This window comes from Balaenoptera borealis (assembly GCF_965194805.1).
Source record: "Balaenoptera borealis genome assembly, chromosome: 2".
NCBI classification, from domain to species: domain Eukaryota; kingdom Metazoa; phylum Chordata; class Mammalia; order Artiodactyla; family Balaenopteridae; genus Balaenoptera; species Balaenoptera borealis.
This window is the reverse complement of record NC_138867.1, coordinates 26,851,753-26,870,375: the sequence shown is the minus strand read 5'-3', so window position 1 is coordinate 26,870,375 and position 18,623 is coordinate 26,851,753. Positions and strand designations below refer to the sequence as shown.

The following is an 18,623-nucleotide window of genomic DNA, read 5'->3' as shown; positions in this document are numbered from 1 at the left end:
TCATGTTATCTTTCTGGCCACCTGGCCTATGTTCTGACATGAGAGAGACCAGTTTAGTTTATTTAAAGCTGAACACATCAGTTCTTCAAGAGAAGGCTAAGAATCTAAAGGAAGTACTTCACTGCTTCACAGACAAGTACTTCACAGACAAGAAATTACTGTGACCTTGACTACATGTTTCATCAATAGTGAACTATTTTCATTTCAAGTGTCTTTTTATATTAAAGCAGCAGGTTGTGTTGAACGTGAAACCATGGAGAGAAAATGTGACATATTTAAGGATTGTTACTTTTCATTATTGTAACTATTGAGACTATTTGGTTTATTTCCAGAATGACAACGTGGTACGTATTAGAAACAGCAACCTAAAATGTGGCAAACATGTTTTAAAAAGGTTTACTTTTAAACTTTTTAAAAATATTTTTTTCATCTATCAGATAAAGCACTAGCTTATGAGTAATTATTTAAATTTTTCTCATTTATCTCTTTCCTCTCCCTTAAAGAAGCACTGCTAACCAACTTCATAATGGATTAGTATATTGCTTCCTGCTGCATTAAAATGTGGCAAGTGGCATGGAATTGACAAATTTAAAATTCTTACAAAATGGGGATAATACAAGCAAGAGTCAACACACATAATTCTTACCATGTGAAGGCACTGTTTTAAGCATTGTTTATGTACTAATTCACTTAATTGTCACAAAAGGTCGGAATATCATGCTTGCATTTTACACAAGACAGGTGAAGTAACTTAACCAGAGTCACATAGTGGATCTGGTAAGCATAACAGTCTTGCTCATAGAGAAATTTTCTTTTTTGTGCTTTTACCAAAGCTTATATTAAAATTAGTTTGGCTCTTTGGTTGTAAATAACAGAATAAATTCAAGAAAGAAAAGGCAAAACAGTAAAAAAATACATGCATTTTAAGGGCATAGTAGCATCTCATGGAACACAAGGATAGGAGGTCCTAAAAAAGACATTGGAACCATGCAATAAGAAGCACTGAGAATTTTTATTTCCACCTTTCATTTCTTATCTTTCTCTTCTGCTGCTTTAGTCTGTCTTCTCTATAGACTAGTCTTTTCTGTTCCCTTATCTTCATGGTCCATAGAAGCTAGCCACCATAACTCTCGTGACCTATGTCTCTTCATTCCATGACTAATCCATATGAAGCTTGTCCTAATTATATATTCTTATGCTGAGAAATTAGATTGGTCAAACTTAGCTTAGGTACCCATCTCTGTCAAAACAGTTCTACTGTTAATAACTTCATTTTGAAATACCTTGAATATAAGAAGTAGAAGAGAGGCAATTGACTAGAAAATTCCATAATTTAAGTAACTGGAATCTTCCAATGTAAACTAATATATTTTAATATGCTAATGTATAAATTATATATTGTTAATTCAAACTCATGTGATACCAACGAGAGGCTGATGATCTCTTTCTATGCAAATTATATGACTAGACAAAAGAACATCAAAACTAGAAAAAGAAGCTCTTCTTTGGCTTCCAACTCCCCTCTAACAAACACACACAAAGGCTGTCCACAGAGAAACTCAAGAATATGAAGAATATTTATATTGATTATATTAAATTGATATACACTTGATTGATACACATTTTTGTAATGCATTTTGGAATAAATATCGCTAAGTGTGAACAAGCAATTCATTAAAATCCCGTGATTCTTTATTCTCTGTTCTTTGGTTATATGGAAATTCTTGATTTTTAAAAAAAATGAATTCCATTATTACATATATATGATAAAAAATAAGCAGGTGTAATTGGAACAGACCAGTTATGGTACTTCCTCTACACAAGTATCATAAATATTTGAACAGTATCTTCCTGACTAGATACTGTTGGAAGATTACTATGAAAGAACTAAATTCTGCTAAAACATAAATCTTATGGATTTGGGGGCTTGCAACACACTCTAGAAGACTCTCAGTGGCCAAAAATAGTACTAAGCTTATGGGAATGGTAGGGTTCTCTGTGGGGTGGAGGGATTAATTGTGTCAGTACCAGCAGGAGATAAGACCATGGCCATGGGATGGTCCCATGTCAGCAGAAGGAAATGAAAGTTCTCTCTGAGGGAAAGCATCATTAACTTAGGCCCCAGGTTTCTACAGTCAAATATCACACACACACACACACACACACACACACACACACACACAATCACCACGAACAAGAATCTGTGGGGCAAGAAAGCCACAACAGATTTAGACTCTCATGGACTTCAGTGTTGACATTTCAAGAAATGAATATAAAAATTAACTTTAAACTCTATGAGGAGAAAAAGGTAGAATAATGAAAGTGAGCCAGCAACAAGTAAATAAGGGGGAAAAAACCCACAAAGTACTATATGGATTATATTATTTTAAAAAATGAAAAATAAGTAAAATGAAACAATATATTGTTTAACTGTAAACGTGATAAAATATAAAAAGGCCAAGGATGATAAGTTTAAAATTCAGGTTGTTATTACCTCTTGACTGGGAAGGGGGCTATCAGGGATTTGGAATCCTGAAAAGGAAAGTGTTACACGGAGAGTGATAGGGTTCCTTGTAGTAAGTTGCAGTTCTTAAATTGTAGGTTCTCAGGTACTCTTTTATGCTTCAAAACGTATACGCATGCCACAAATATTTTGTATATATACCAAATATTTAAAAATAATAAATAAAACTCTTGGGCTTCCCTGGTGGCGCAGTGGTTGAGAGTCTGTCTGCCAATGCAGGGGACACGGGTTCGAGCCCTGGTCTGGGAAGATCCCACATGCCGCGGAGCAACTGGGCCCGTGAGCCACAATTGCTGAGCCTGCGCGTCTGGAGCCTGTGCTCCGCAACAAGAGAGGCCGCGATGGTGAGAGGCCCGCGCACCGCGATGAGGAGTGGTCCCCGCTTGCCGCAACTAGAGAGGGCCCTCGCACAGAAACGAAGACTCAACACAGTCATAAATAAATAAATGAAGGAACGTGAATTTCTTAAAAAAAAAAAAAAAAAAAAAAAAAAAAAATCCTGCTCCCCCACTGCAGACCAGTTGAAATCAGATCACTGGGGTTGGGCCCAGGCATCAGGGATTTAAAAAATAAAAAATAAAAAAAATAAAAAAATAAAACTCTTAAAAAGGAATATATTAATTATATAGGCTAATATAAAATTAAATACTGTTTTATAAACTAACTTTAAACTTTGTACTTTAGATTACACAGGAACACAAGGGCGAAATCGGTGTCTCCCAGCGAGCCGTATATTCCTGAAGGTCCTGAAAATTTCTCTTTCTTCTTCTCCCACTCCTCCTCCTCCCTCTCCTCCTTCTTCTTGGTGGTTACCATGAGAAAAATTTAAGTGTCTGCATTTACTTCAATTTTAAGTTTAAACAATGTAGTGTATTCTGCATTATTTCAACAGTTACCTTAGAGCTACATAGTTAATTAAAACTATAATGGCAACATTACAGAATGAATTCAGTAAGTGGATTTATTTTATGTTTGTTAAGTCAATGAATCATTTTACTTTTTAATGGTTTCAGGTTAATGAAAAAGAATGGAGGCCGAGGAAAAACTAAATAAAATATTCTTGCTAAGCCAAGGTCATGGGACCTCATGGTATAGTCATTTTAGAGTAGTTTGAATAATAACACTAAAATTGATTCCAGAATGGAATCATCACATACCTAAAACTAGAATAAGTATGTGGAATTCAAAAAACCCATGTTGGTGTGGCAAAATTGTTCTTGTATCTTAAGAGGTGATTTAGTTTCAGCAAAACATTATCTGCTACATTACATCAATTTATTATCTAATTCCTCAATATTTAATGTACTTTAGTAATTTTTTTGGTTTTGTAGTTGTGTAAATAGTATAATAGTTTCTTACTAGTTTCGTGTTTGTGTATATTTAATTGACTTTATGATTAAATAATTTGTCATCACTGAAAGACTTTTTTTTTAAATTAAACGTATGAGTAGTTTAACATGGTTGAGATCACCAGATTAAATCTGGAAAAGCTCCGTTAATTTTCAAGAGTGGTGTATTTCTGTTGACTTCTCATTTCAAAATCTGAGGGGCTCATAATTAATAGAATAAAAATGCACAGCTCAAATCCCCATTATAACATACTAAAAGGAAATTAAGCCAATACTATTAGGTAGCGGGCAAGAAGGAAAACATGTTTTATGCTCCTACATTGAACATCGTATAATGTCACTTTTTAAATTTTTTATAAGAAAATTTGGAAGATGTTATATGAACTTCTCATTAGAAAGGTATTATAACTAGTTCTGTAAAATCTGACTAATATTTTATATTCTTGCACAGCATTCTAGCTCACTGCATTTAGCCTGTTACATTCAAGATATTCACGTTTATTTTTATGAATTGATGAATGAATGAACAAATGAACAAATAAGTGAACAAATCCTGCAGGAATCTATTTTATATCTTCAACATCCCTCTCTTTCAACAGAAGATGTATTCCAGGATCCTAAGTGTCAGAAACTGATTGTCTCTTTTGGTCTGTGGCCTGATTCTTTCATGCTTCCTTTAATCTCTTTGTGTTTCCTTGCTCAGATGCTTCTTATAAGTGCATCTGGATATAATTAAGTATCTAAGATGCCTTCTGAAGCCAGTGTTATTTCACTATTATATAATAAAGACTTTAAGTAGAACAGCTTAAGTTTGAGTCTCATGTGCAGTAGATATGACATTCCAAAGATGAATCACCATTTGAAGAATTTACAATGAAAATTTAAAATAATTAAAGTAAGTTGATCTTAGTGTTTTGAATCCTCTTACCTCAAGTATATAAGGGATGAAGAGGAAGAAAGGAGAGAGGGTTTTGGGGGAGAAGATATTGGGAGGAAAATATTTTTGAATAAAAATGTGATGTGATATTCTTTACCTCCCCTCCTCCAGGTAGGATGTGATATTCCTTCCCTCCCCTTCTCCCTCTCTCTGCTTAAACATTCATGGGGGGTGCAGGCTCTCACAGGGATCTGTAGAAAGCTTAACACGTTACGCCTTCATTTGGGAGGCAGGGTGAACTAGGATCTGACTCTCACCTTGGAACTCCTGCAAAAGAAAAAGGACTTAATAGCTCTTCGGAGAGTGATGCTATTTTGGGGTCGACCTACATACACTCCCTGGATACGTCCTAACAATGGATGAATGCCTGTAGGGTTCTCTCCTAGCTGATATGAACTGCGTAGTAGAGCAAGCCATCCTGACTTCTGTCCAAGAGCGCCACCTGGAGTCACGGAGGGAATGAAGCAGCAAGAAGCTGAAGACGCATATTCAGAGCTCAGGAAAGAGTGGCAAAGGGCCACCTAGAACAAAGTCAAGAGAAAGGCATGGGGGGAGAGAGGTGGCCTGCAGAGAATGTCAGAAGAACTCAGAAAAGAAACCCTTGCAAAATATGTCAGGAAATTAGAGCTGAATGATGGTTAAAGTAAGAACTGTCCTTACCTTGAAAACAGCATCTAGAAAAGAGGGCAGGGAAGGAGTTGTTTGTGAGAGAAGTTTAGATGAATAAATAGAAAAGCCAGCTATACCATTTTTAATCTTGAAGACATCCAGCCTGAAAAAGGCTGGTGTTAATATAAAGTCATAAAAGTATGCTATTAAATCAAAATTCCTCGTGGTGATGAATATCTTGGACTAAACATTCTAATTACTGAATTGTGTCTGTGAATAACAATTTAAAGTATCCCTAGAACAAATTTTATCTAAGAGTGGGCAGGGGAACCCTGGCAGTTACCACACTAGGTATATTTTAAAGGGGCAATGGGTGATCAAAGTAAATTTGCATTTTGGATACATCAAAAAGAGTTGTTCAGCCTCCAGGTTACATAAGAAAATGTAAAACTTTTCTTAAAAAGCTAATTCAGTCCTCTAAACTGTCAAAATAAGGGGCTGTGTTCTTTGACAAGGTTGCATTTGGTTTTATTTCTATTTCCTTTATTTCTTTTGGATTTATTGCCCAAATTCTGTGTCTTGACCAAAGCTGAGAGTGAGGGCAAACATCACTATCACAAAAATTCTGTTTCTAAGAATAAATATGAAATTTTAACAAACTTTTGTTATTATCACAACTTACCTTTTAAACATTTTAACAGTTAAGTATTGAAAGCTTAATGTTATAGCAAAGAACAGCAAGTTCCTCACTGTCACCTGCCAGGTTCCTGTTGTAGACACTGTAATGCACTTTTGAAATATTAGATGCTCATTTTCAGCTAAGGTCAGGGAGAAGCAAGGTTTTTTTTTTCTTTCCTCCTTTATAGTGAGCGTCTGAGGTTGTCTTATCTTCTCTTTAACTTATGGATTTGGAGATATCTTCCATGGTGAGGTGCAGTTTCATTTAAGCAATCTGACAAGTTAAAACTTTATACACTGCTTGCAGAAGAGGCCGTCTGAATACGTTTCCAAACAGAATTAAGGCTGTCACTTTCAGTTGTTTGCTTTAAATTTCTTTTACATTTGCTCCACTTGCTGCTTTAAAAAATCACCTGAGTACTCAGTCATAGGTGTATAAATTTGGCAATGGTCCCATTTAATTGTTTATCAAGAAAACAAAATCATCTGGATTTTCATCTGCTTTTCTGCTTTCATTGCACACCCATTAAATTTAACATCTTTCCTACAAAAGATATAGATGAGGTCTTTACAATAGGTCTCATGAAAGAAGTGCACATATTTTGGAGATATATCAATATCATATTTCATCAGCAGCTACCAGCAGTTGAATGACTTCTTGTATAAGTGGGCATCAGTTGTTATTGAGCTCTGCTGTGTTAGTATTGCTGTTTGCAAAGTAACATATTTAAGATTTCTATTGCTCAAGCAGTCTTTTCACACTGTAATAGCAGCTATTACATCTTGTTTGAACATTTTATGTAAATATGACAAGATACTTACAAAATGTTTTCCATGTCATTAGGTTTACTTAGGGCTAAGGAATATGAGGAAGATAGATTGGTTACCAGCTGGCTTACAAACAGTATTTTTACTTTCTCTTTTGCTGTGATATAATTGTTTTATGAACACATAACTGCAGCATGTAAACAAAACAACATATATGCTTTTGATACTTGGATTTATCTTTATCATATTTATCTCATTGTGACAGGAAACTGATTTTCCATTCTATAAATATTTTGTCAATCATATTGCCATGTTGTTAGTTGAGTAACATCCTGAAATCTCTCATCAAGCAAGTAAACAGAAACTCAAGTCAATCGTAAATTGATGACACTTTCTACATAAAAATTCATTCTACATTTCATAATATCTGATGTGTTATAAATTTAAATAGCACAGTTTATTATATAACTAATGTTAGGTAAGAATTTTTGTGCTACTGCAGTAATTTGAAGAAAATATCGTGGTAGCACAGGGGAACCAGGAACAAAAAATGCACTGGTGATGGAAAACTTTTGAGGGAGGAGATATTTTAATTTGGTCAAGAAGAATGAGAAGAGTTTTCCAGACTAAAAGCTATAAAATGATTTGGCTCTGCTCTTCCTCCCTCTTTCCCTCCTTTTTTTCCCTTCATTCTTTTTATAAACTGTACCACTGGTTTGGGTTTTCCAAAGTTTCCAGATGTCTATGAATAACTAGAGATTATTCCTTCATGATAGGAGTATGTGTTATGAATATCAGGCATAGTGTCTTAAAAAGAACATTGAGTATTCTCATTTCTTTTCGTGGACTGTTTGTAAAAGAATCGATTTTTAAAAAATTTACTATACATGGTTATTTATATTTCACGATTAAAATGATCATCTCTGGTGACTGTCAAATTGTGTCCAAATCCTGGTCTCACTACATATCAGTTACGTGATCTTATGCTATTTTCATTTTGTTAACAGTGGAAAATAATGGCATTTACTTGATAGAGTTATTGTGAAGCTAGCCCTCGTCCCTGCTGTCGTGAAGAAGCAGGAGGCCAAGAAGGTGGTAAATCCCCTGTTTGAGGAAAGGCCCAAGAATTTTGTCACTGGGCAGGACATCCAACCCAAAAGGCACTTCACCTATTTGTGAAATGGCCAAGCTGCATTGAACTGCAGTGGCAAAGGGCTGTCCTCTCTAACCGTTGAAAGTGCCTCCTGCAGTTAACCAGTTCACCCAGTTAACCAAGCCTTGGACAGCCAAACAGCTACACAGCTGCTAAAGCTGGCCCACAAGTACAGGTCAGACAGAAAGCAAGAGATTGTTGGCTCCACCTGAGAAAAAAGCTGCCAGTAAAGGGGATGTCCCCACTAAGAGGCCACCTGTTCTTCGAGCAGGGGTTAATACTGTCCCCACCTTGGTGGAGAACAAGAAGGCTCAATTGGTAGTGACTGCACATGATTTGGATCCCGTTGGGCTGGTTATCTTCCTCCCTGTCCTGTATCTTAAAGTGGGCGTTTCCTACTGCGTTATCAAGGGCAAGGCCAGGCTGGGGCATCTCGTCCACAGCAAGACCTATACCACCATTGCCTTCACACAAGTTAACTGAGAAGACAGAGGATCTCTGGCTAAGCAGGTGGAAGCTATCAGGACCAGTTACAGTGACAGATATGATGAGGTCCGCTGTCACTGGGGGAGGCAATGTCCTGGGTCTGAAATTGGTGGCTCGCGTTGCCAAGCTGGAAAAGGCAAAAGGCAAGGAACTGGCCACCAAACTGGGCTTAATGTATACTGTTGAGTTTTCTGTACATAAAATACGAATTCTCCTTCAGCCTGTATTAATTGAGGAAAAAAGAAAAAAAACTAGCATAGAGTATTTCCATTAACACGTATGGCTTACACATGTTAAAATAATCCATTGATTTCTTTTATAAATTTATTTATTTGTTTTTGGCTGCGCTGGGTCTTTGTTGCTGCGCGCGGGCTTTCTCTAGTTGTGGTGAGCGGGGCTACTCTTTGTTGCGGTGTGTGGGCTTCTTATTGCGGTGGCTTCTCTTGTTGCAGAGCACAGGTCTAGGTGCATGGGCTTCAGTAGTTGTGGCACAGGGGCTCAGTAGTTGTGGCTCGCGGGCTCTAGAGCGCAGGCTTAGTAGTTGTGGTGCACTGACTTAGTTGCTCCGTGGCATATGGGATCTTCCCGGACCATGGCTTGAACCCGTGTCCCTTGCATTGGCAGGCAGATTCTTAACCACTGTGCCGCTAGGGAAGTCCCAAAAAATAATCCATTGATTTCTAACTTTTGTGTATAGGCTATTTTTGATATTCACTTCCCTGGTTCTTCATTTTAGATCAAGAATTATACCTTTCTCCGTTTTATCTTTCTCACATGTTCTTTTTTTTTTTTAAGACTTAAAAAAAATAATGAATTTATTTGTTTATTTAGTTTATTTTTGGTTGTGTTGGGTCTTCATTTGCTGCACGTGGGCTTTCTCTAGTTGCAGAGAGCAGGGGCTACTCTTCGTTGCGGTGCGCAGGCTTCTCTTGTTGTGTTGGCTTCTCTTGTGGAGCACTGGCTCTAGGCGCACAGGCTTCTGTAGTTGTGGCTCGTGGGCTCTAGAGCGCAGGCTCAGTAGTTGTGGCGCACGGGCAGTAGTTGCTCCATGACATGTGGGATCTTCCCGGACCAGGGCTCAAACCCGTGTCCCCTGCATTGTCAGGTGGATTCCTAACCTCCATGCCTCTCACATATTCTTTACAAAAGCTTACACTTTATTGCTTTTCAATATCATTTCAAGAAAGTACTTATTTCTCAACAGTCATTCAGTATGCAGAGATGCAGTAGACTCTTGACTCTAAACCTGTAATTTGTCTGCATTTTAAAAATACTAGAGGCTAATATTTTTCCTTTCAATAAAACCAATGTCACCTTGTTTTTCTATAGAACCATTAAAAGGTCTCTATCAGCATCTTTACCAAAGGTGCTTCCCTGTCCTTGTAATTTGTGCTTCAAATACTTTGCTGACTGTGCGTTCACCCAGATGATATTTTGAGTCCCACTTATAGTAGATCTTTGTCCTTTACACTAGGTGTAAATCTGTTTTGCCCTTAAACGTAAAACATTTGGGAAATGTTAATCCCAAACACTCCTTGTCACTGTTCTCTTTCACACTTCCATTGCATTGTGCCTTTAGAAACGGGAAGAGTTGAATATATGTGTGTGTGTGTGTGTGTGTGTATACATATATATATATGAATGTAGATAAATTAACTCTACAGGTTTTTAAGAAATTTATATTTAATGAGAAAGAGAAAGAAAGAGACAAAAAATTAATTCAAGAAGCTCATACCATTACATGTCATGCTGTAGAGCGGTGATAAATGTTATGGGGATATAGGAAGCAGAGAGGACAGTAAGTAGTGACAGAGAGTTGCTATTTTTCACTAGAACTGACAAAGTACTCCTCTCAGATGAAGTCACTTTTAAATAAAACCTTGATGAAAAGGAGGGAATAGCTACGTGACTGTTTGAGGCTCCAGCATTCCAGGTAGAGGGAACAACAAGTACAAGTTCTTGAGGTAGGAGCATGATTAGGAGAGTGTTCAAAAAATATAAGGAGAATAATATGGCTGGAACTTAGTAACTAATAAAGATGATAGCAGTTTAAGTCTTAATGTCAGTCAGGTGGAGAAGGTGTGAGAGGCAGTTCTTCCTGAGTGTATTGAATTGAGCACCTCTGCTTTTGACAAATGTGTGTGTGTATATAAAATAAGGGATTGAAATATGACACCCCAAAATATGCCCCTTATTTTGAGCTGAAGGCATTTGAAGTTCAACAGATGGGAAAGAAGCCTTCCCAGAGTTTCCCTTATCTGACTAAACCTTTGAGATATGAGGATTGCCATATATCCCCTCTCCTGGGAAGTTTCAAGACCACAGTGAAGAGGAAAAGTTGGCATTGAAATGGACCAGCAAGAACATTACTCCATTAATTTCCCCCATATGTTTGCCTTCCCACAGTTTGCCACATTGGAAGCCTAAAGTCTTTTCTTTTGTCTGTCACTTCTCTACACATTTATCGTTAACATTCTAGATAAGCTAAATTTCTAACCATTCCTTTGAGTTACTCATCACTGAATTTCTCCTGCAAGGATGCACACTACACTCGATAGTAAACTCCATTTGTTTTTTCTCTTGTTAATCTGTCTTTTGTGAGTCTAATTCACAGGGCCCCAGCCAGAGAAACTAGGAGGGTGGAGGAAAAAGTTTTTTTTTCCTTCTCTACATTTTTTGCCATCTTTAAATGAAAACCATAGATTGTTTAACCAATGTATGCATAATGTTTTTAAAGGTAATATACTATCCTAACAGTAATATGAAGGAAAAATAAATATAAAGTAACCTATAAAAGTATGCATTTCAATACAAAGGCACAACTATATGACACAGTAAAGCTGCTAGATGCTTGCCCTCATATGTAGAATTACTGTGACCCTTGCAGCTATGCCTGTAGTCTGTATTGGCAACTCTACACTACAGACACTTTGGGTTACGGCTTTGTGATTGCTCAAAAAAGTGAACAATGCTTGCTTGGCAAAGTTTTGATGAAAACACAGTCCTAACTTCACCTGATTTGCATAATTTTTGTCTTCTCTGAATGGGAAAGTAATTTACATTTAAAGTGGTGTTTGGGTCTAAGCCAGACACTAAAAAATACTGAAACATGAAGAGCAATTCTTTGTTGTGTGGTATTGTCTTTGAATTTCAGAACTCCTGCTCTCTTGCCTTACCAAATACAGTGTGTCACAGTCAGTGGGATACACAAAGCACTTCGAAAAATTTCCAAAATTCTCCGTTGCATCTTGAGAAAGATCTTAGTCTTAGTCTATTCTAAGTGTAATGGGAAACTGTTGTAGTCTTTTGAAGAAAAATGACATGATCAGATTTATATTTTAATAGAATCATTCTGTTGATTAAATGTTAAGCTTTAGGACATGAGAATTAAAAATCACAAACAAATCGAATATTTTATATACTTCTTGTTAGTTTGTTTTGTTTTTCTTTTTATTTTACCCTCAATATTTCAGAATAAGATATTTTAGGGAAAATACTGAATTCATTTAAAACAAAAACATTTTACCAGTTGTTCTGTTTATAATACCTAGTTATCAAGTTTAAACATTATTGTAGGGAACTTCAGTTTGACAAAGTTCAAGGATGGAGGCAATTGGGAAAACAGTCCAAAACTGCAGATTTGGAGTTGATATTTTTGAGTTCTAATAGTGTCTGTATTATTAACTGCTATATGAAAGTGGGCAGCAGCTTCTCCACACTTATACATATAAATCTAAAATTGTGTTCTACCTCTTAATGACCCCACATTATAATTAACAGTGTATTTTGGGGGTAAGTAATTTCCTTTTTCATTGCAAGAAAATACATAATCCAGCAATGAACCAAAATAATGGGGATCATTTTGGCTTAAAAATGACTTTCTGTTTATCCTTCTCTCTCTGACTGCTTATATCTCCTGATAGAAGCTTTTCCACGCCATAATTCATCCTGACCAGGGTAGCCAGGAAGACTACTCAAATCAAAGAGATATGTGGTCCCAATGGAGACAGCACTTCTCTCTGAACCTAATATCATACTCGGTTGATTCAGAAAACGGTTGTTTAAGAGAGGTGTTTTTTCCTAGGCCCAATTCATCAAATATGTCAGAAAACTTTTCACACTAAAAACCTGTGCTTAGCAATAAATCACTCAATAGTATCTTAAGAGAGGAAAACAAAAGCTGCATTAGTTGTTTCAACAGTTAAATCAGGAAGGACACACCAATTTAGGAATTTTAACAGTCAAATCTTATTTATGAACAATCTGCTAAGGTCACCATCAAGTTTATCATTAATGCTGTATATGAAAGCATTTGATTTGATGTTGATGTCCAAATATTAACATATAGTATGAAGATTAGTAAAAATGTGGGTCCAGGATCAAACAGCAATTGCATATATAGTGTTAAGGGATGTGTGGTATTTCATTTAAAAGTGGGGAGTTTGGAGGTTGGCTATCTAGGTTTAAATGTTAGCTCTACCACTAACCAGATGTGTTACCTCAAGCAAGTTATTTTTCTTTTCTAAACCTCAATTTCCCTATCTGTAAAGGGATTTCGAACTACATGTTTGTTGTGAGAACAAGATAACCCATGCACTTAAAATATATTTGGTGAACAGGAACTCATAGATAAAGATTTGGCACTACTGCTATAATTTAGAAGATTAGGTGTACTAGATATTTATGTTTCGCTTTAAGAAAGAGGAACAAAATTTTGACACAGGATGAGTGGGGATATATAAGTGTTTGCTACATGGTGCTGAAAAGATATATTTTTCCTGTTGTATAACTGTGATGCTTAAATAAGTTTTTCTTTCTGTTTTAAAGTGGAAGAGCTCACATCTGAACTTAAATTTCTTTCTGCAGAATAGGCAGCTTTTATGGTCACAGCAGGGATTAAGGACCAGATGTATTTGTTGACAGCACATAGATTCTTAAATACACTTGCATACATGGCTCCAGTTCATGCCCTTTTATGAATTTCCTAATTGGTCATTGTTAATTTGGTGGCAACAATTAATTCTAAGAAAGTCCTAGAATGGAAATGAGGAGATAAGAAAAAATTACCATTAAAAGCAAAGGAAGTTAGAGTATGGAGATTATTTAGAAAACAGAAAACCTCTGCTTTCACTGAAGCCATTTAAACAAATTTACCCAAATTAGGATATTTTACTAAATAATACAAATAACTGCTTCCATTTTAAACTTCAATTTTAATAGACATCTTTGGTAGAACACATTAAAATTTCCATAGAAGGTAGAATAAAGAAAGAAGTTAATAGACATTTCCTGGTAGGTGAGACAAAATCTTATTCTACATCTAAACATTAACAAATAGGCATTAAAGTTTTTCTTAAAAAAAGAGAGAGGTAGGGAAAAAGCTAAAATAATCCAAGATACTTTACTAAAGTTGACAAACTGTAAAGAAACATACAAAAGACAAGAACATTGCAGAATATTTATCATATCTTAAAAGATTTTAGTAATACTGTTTTCATGGTCCTTGAGAAACAAAGGCAAAGAAGATATGGCTCCTGGCTTTAAGTTTAATGTGTTGGGAAGCAAATGAAGAGTTACAAGAACATTGATGAGAATTAAACTGCAGGTATTTATACAGTGCTGAAGGACTAAAATTAATCAGCAAAGAGTTTGATGGGAAATAGGAACTAATGAAGGGATGAAGTGAGGGAAAGAAACATTTAAATTGAATTTTGAAGATGCACAGTAGTTACTCAGGATCCTCCAGGATACCTGGGTTATAAGCAGAGAAAACAGAAAAAAAAATATTTGCAAGTTTGCAGTGACACTTGGGAAGTTATAATAGTCTGAAATGAATAGAAGGTACATTCAATGGAGTGCAATGGCCAGAGGATGATAAAAAAGGAAAACATGAATATACCTGGCCTTCACATTTCTTACAAAGAGACATTAGAACTCTAGTGCCACAATGCTTAAAACTGTTTTCCAGGGCAATGTTTTTCCACTTCCTCATGAAAAATCTTCCCTTAAAGCATTTTACTAACCGCCCTTCCCACAGCATTGCTCAACCGAAGCCCCATCAATAGAAGACAGCTTATTGCATTTTTTAAAGGTGAGTCAGCATGTAGTTCCTTGGGAGGGATATTTACTGCCTTCAATCACTGGAAAGTATAAAAAGCTGATAGATACTTCTTTACTGAAGTCCATTTTGATAGGCAAAGACATATAAAAGATGCTAGAGATGAGGACATTTCCAGCAAGAGAATGAAACAACTACTGTGAGTAAGGAGAGGAAGTCTCACTTTTTCTGTTTGGTCTCTGGTGCTTATCGTGTTCCTCAGTAAAGCTGAGAAGAGAATCTGCCTTTTTATTTCTTTATTTTTGTTCATTCACACAGTTTTTCTGGAAAATTTAAGCTAAACCTTATTTATAAAGTTAAATGTCATCCAACATCATGGTAGAAAGACATACCAAAAAATAAAAATAAAGTAAAATTATATGTCAAAATAAATGGTGTTGTCTTTGCAGACTCATGTTAGCCTATGAATGCAGGAAAATCAAAACCTGCTATTACATTAGTAGAACTATAAAAACACTAAGTATTCATCCAGCTGAAGTTTGGGGGGAGGGGAGGACCAGAGGAGGATATGAGGACTAGAGTATTACTTTTTATGGTTGTTAACTCCTCTGTTTTATGTTATTTGTCCGTCAGGTGTTTAAGAAGTTATTGTGCTTCTGTTGTTCGATATCTATACTGTAACTTTTTGCTGTTTTTTTCTCTGAATGATGTTCTCATCTGTTAGTGCAGATAGAGTTGTCAGCAGCGATAGTAGCAGAAGGCATCACCATGATGTTCTGGAAGCGTTTGTAAAGACAGAAGGGTCTGAGAGTCTCAGGAGGGCTGAGGACTCTCTCTTCAGTTACCATTTACCCAGACATGTACTTGGCAATATTGATTAGGTGCTTGCTATTTATCCTGTGACTTAATTTAGGCAAGGGTATGCAAACCTGAATGAAACAGAGTCCAAAGCCCCAGCGGCGGCTCCACCACGAGTCAGTTCATGCATACACCAAGGTTGCTAAGGCCACAGTTCTGCCCTCCTCTCCCTTGTTATTAGTGTTGGTAATTAATTTGAACAAGCCCCTCACCTCCACTTCAGAGTAAATGGGACGAAGGGAAGTACTGAATATGAAAGTGAAGGTGACATTAGGGTACTGCCAAACCAAATGAGTTCCCTATAAATTCATGTTTCTTTGAGAAAGATATTTACCTTTGGTGGTGTCATATTCAAGTGTTTCTATTGCTAAGAATCTAAAAATCAGTGTAGACCATGGTGCAGTACTAATGGCTTTAAAGCAAAGTTTTGAGATATCTAAAATCAGATGAAGAAGATCAGCTAGGATTGATAATTTTATTTGTCTGAAGATAACTGCTCTCTGTATATGCTCTGCCTTAAAATTAAGCCCACACATATGCATATTATATTTTCCACAACATATAATATTAAAGTATTTCTTTTATATTTTAGAATGTAAAAATTAAGTGGGTATGCCAGATATATAAATGTATTCCAAGGCAAAGTACATGCAATAGTGCATAAAATAAATGGGCTCCAAAAATTCTATTAATGTAAATATATGATCAGTATAGTCTTTAAATATAATATCTGATATTTCTTTAAGATATTTGAGGTAACTTGGCCTGCCTTGTGAAAATAATCCACTTGCAAAAACTATTCTATGTGTTACCAAATGTCAAATGTTTAAAAGGAAGTATCTGCCTAGTTTATTAAAAGTCAATTAAGTAAACTTATGCTTAACTTTCTATTAATACGTCAGTGAAGCTGCACTGCATAAGGGACAGAGGATTTTATCACCCTGGTAGAAGTGGGAACCCGAAAGCTATTGAGCACTATAGATTTCCCAATGTATCATAATTATAGAAACACCTGTGTTAAATAACTCTGAGTTGATCCACTCTAAAAATATAGAGTGCTTAATAGTCCTGAGAAGCAAACTCACTGCCAACAAGCCACAGGTGTTCACCACGGGAAGCCATAAAAAATGTGAAGATGAAGGATGTGATGACATTTCCCAACTCATAATATATATATCTGGAAATGAACTTATGCATCTATAATTGAGTTGGTTTTTAAAAATTGTTAATGTGGCATTTAGGTTATTTTTTAAAATATAAAGCCATAAAATTTCCAAAATGTGCCTAATATATTAGTTTATAAAATTGGATGCAAAGGGATAAAATCAAGCTAGAATCAAAGGTTTAATTTTAAAAACTTTTTTTCTTATTAGTGGTAGCACTTGAATTGCCTGTTTCCTATATTGAATCTAAAGTTTATGCAGATAAGTAATTATGTGAATGAATCTTCATTATAATAAAACACAGCTTTTTGAATTTTATTAATTCAAGTAACAGCCTTCAGATAGACTATTTGCTGCAATAAAAAATTATAATCATGTTTCACCTAAGATTTTGTTATTGTTCATATAAAAAGTTGTAACTACAGGGAGCCATGATCAAATTACTCCATATTTCTTTAACATGTACACTAATATTTCTAGTTAATTCCATTCAGCATAAAAATAATACTTAGTAATGCATTTTGCAAGCTTTATTAATGCCTTCCAGACATTCATGTTTGTTAACTGAACACATTTGATTATCCATACTGATGGACGACTACAGAAGCATGGATAACTAAAAATAGTAGGTAATTCAGAAAATGCTGTGCAGTCAAATGCACATACACAGAAACATATTCACACATGTTTGTTCAAATATATCTCCCCTTTGTCAGTCTTGTAAGTAAAGGATCCAAAGTAGTTGATGAAGGAGAAGCGGTTTCTGCCAAAGTACATGCTGATAATAAAATATATGTGCCACCATCTGACTAAACACAGAAAAAGAAGAATGTCTCTGTTTCTACCTCTAGAACCTAATCTATGAAATTATGATTCCATGTAGGTAATCCAAACTTTCCTCTAGGTTGGTTCCATCTGAGGTTGTCCAGTTGTAATACCAGGGTGTTACCAGTCTGCAGGGAAAAGTATAGGTTAAGGTTATAAACCAGTTTGACTGGTGGTTCTGACCAGTAGACCAGAGTCAGCACAGTGGACTATAAAGCAGAAACAGAAATAATTCCAAATTCTGACATTTTTAAAGTACATTATTAAGGTTATTTGTTTAACTACATCAAAAAAAATGCCAGTGGTGTAAATAAGACAGAAATTTACTTCTCTTTTGTGTTAAGCATGACGTGCTAGGAGTGGCAAGGTGATAGGTCTCTTTGCTCCATCAGGTCAGGTAGGCATCAGGGCTTCTTGTACTTTGTTGTTCAGGCCCCTACTGCCAGTCGCCTCGCGACATGACCAGAGGTGGTTCACCACAACCATGTCCACTTCTCAGCCCGCGGACGGGAGAAGAGGAAATGGAGGACCAGCAGTTTCCATTCAATGAAGGTGACCTGGGAGGAGCCAGTATCCTAGTTCCAGAATTTAAACACGTGTTGCAGGCTGGCTGCAATGGAGGCTGTGAATATAATCTCCACCTAAGGGCTCATTTACTCAACTAAAATGTGGGAGTTCAAAGACTAAAGAAAGAAGAGAAAAATTAATATTTGAAGATAATTACAGTCTTTCCCAGAAGAGATAACAAAGAGAAAAGATTACAATAAATTATAATGAATAGCCAGGACATTTTTTCCCCCAGAAATGGTTGAAATCAGGTCAGATTCTGAGGAAAGAAAATGAGACTACCCCTATTGATTGTAAGAAGCTCCCTATGGAAAGATTCTAAAAATGTTAAAAGGTCCCATCTTCCCTGTTGAAACCGTGACCATCATTATTTCTAATAATTGAGGTACTATATTCTGAAAAAAATTGTTTGAATTTCATATTAAGTAGAAAGTCAGAGCTTAAAGGGATAGTAGTGTTTGTATTTTCCAGTGTTCTCCAAGATATGTTCCCTTGGATACTAATCCAATGAAATGGTTATTGGAAAATTTGTTTTCTTGTCAAATAGGTTTGGCAGACATTGACTACTGTATCTCCAATTAGACAGTTATAAAGTCGAAGTATATTAATAAATATTGCAACACATAGTAAAGAGAACTAGTTAAATAC

At 35.9% G+C, this 18,623-nt stretch overlaps 1 pseudogene across 1 annotated transcript; it reads left to right on the top strand.

Moving 5' to 3' along the window:
• Positions 1-7,885: 7,885 nt before the first annotated feature.
• LOC309623058 (large ribosomal subunit protein eL8 pseudogene) lies at positions 7,886-13,487 on the top strand (annotated as a pseudogene). Its single transcript has one exon. The product of its transcript is annotated as a large ribosomal subunit protein eL8 pseudogene (transcript).
• Positions 13,488-18,623: the final 5,136 nt, after the last annotated feature.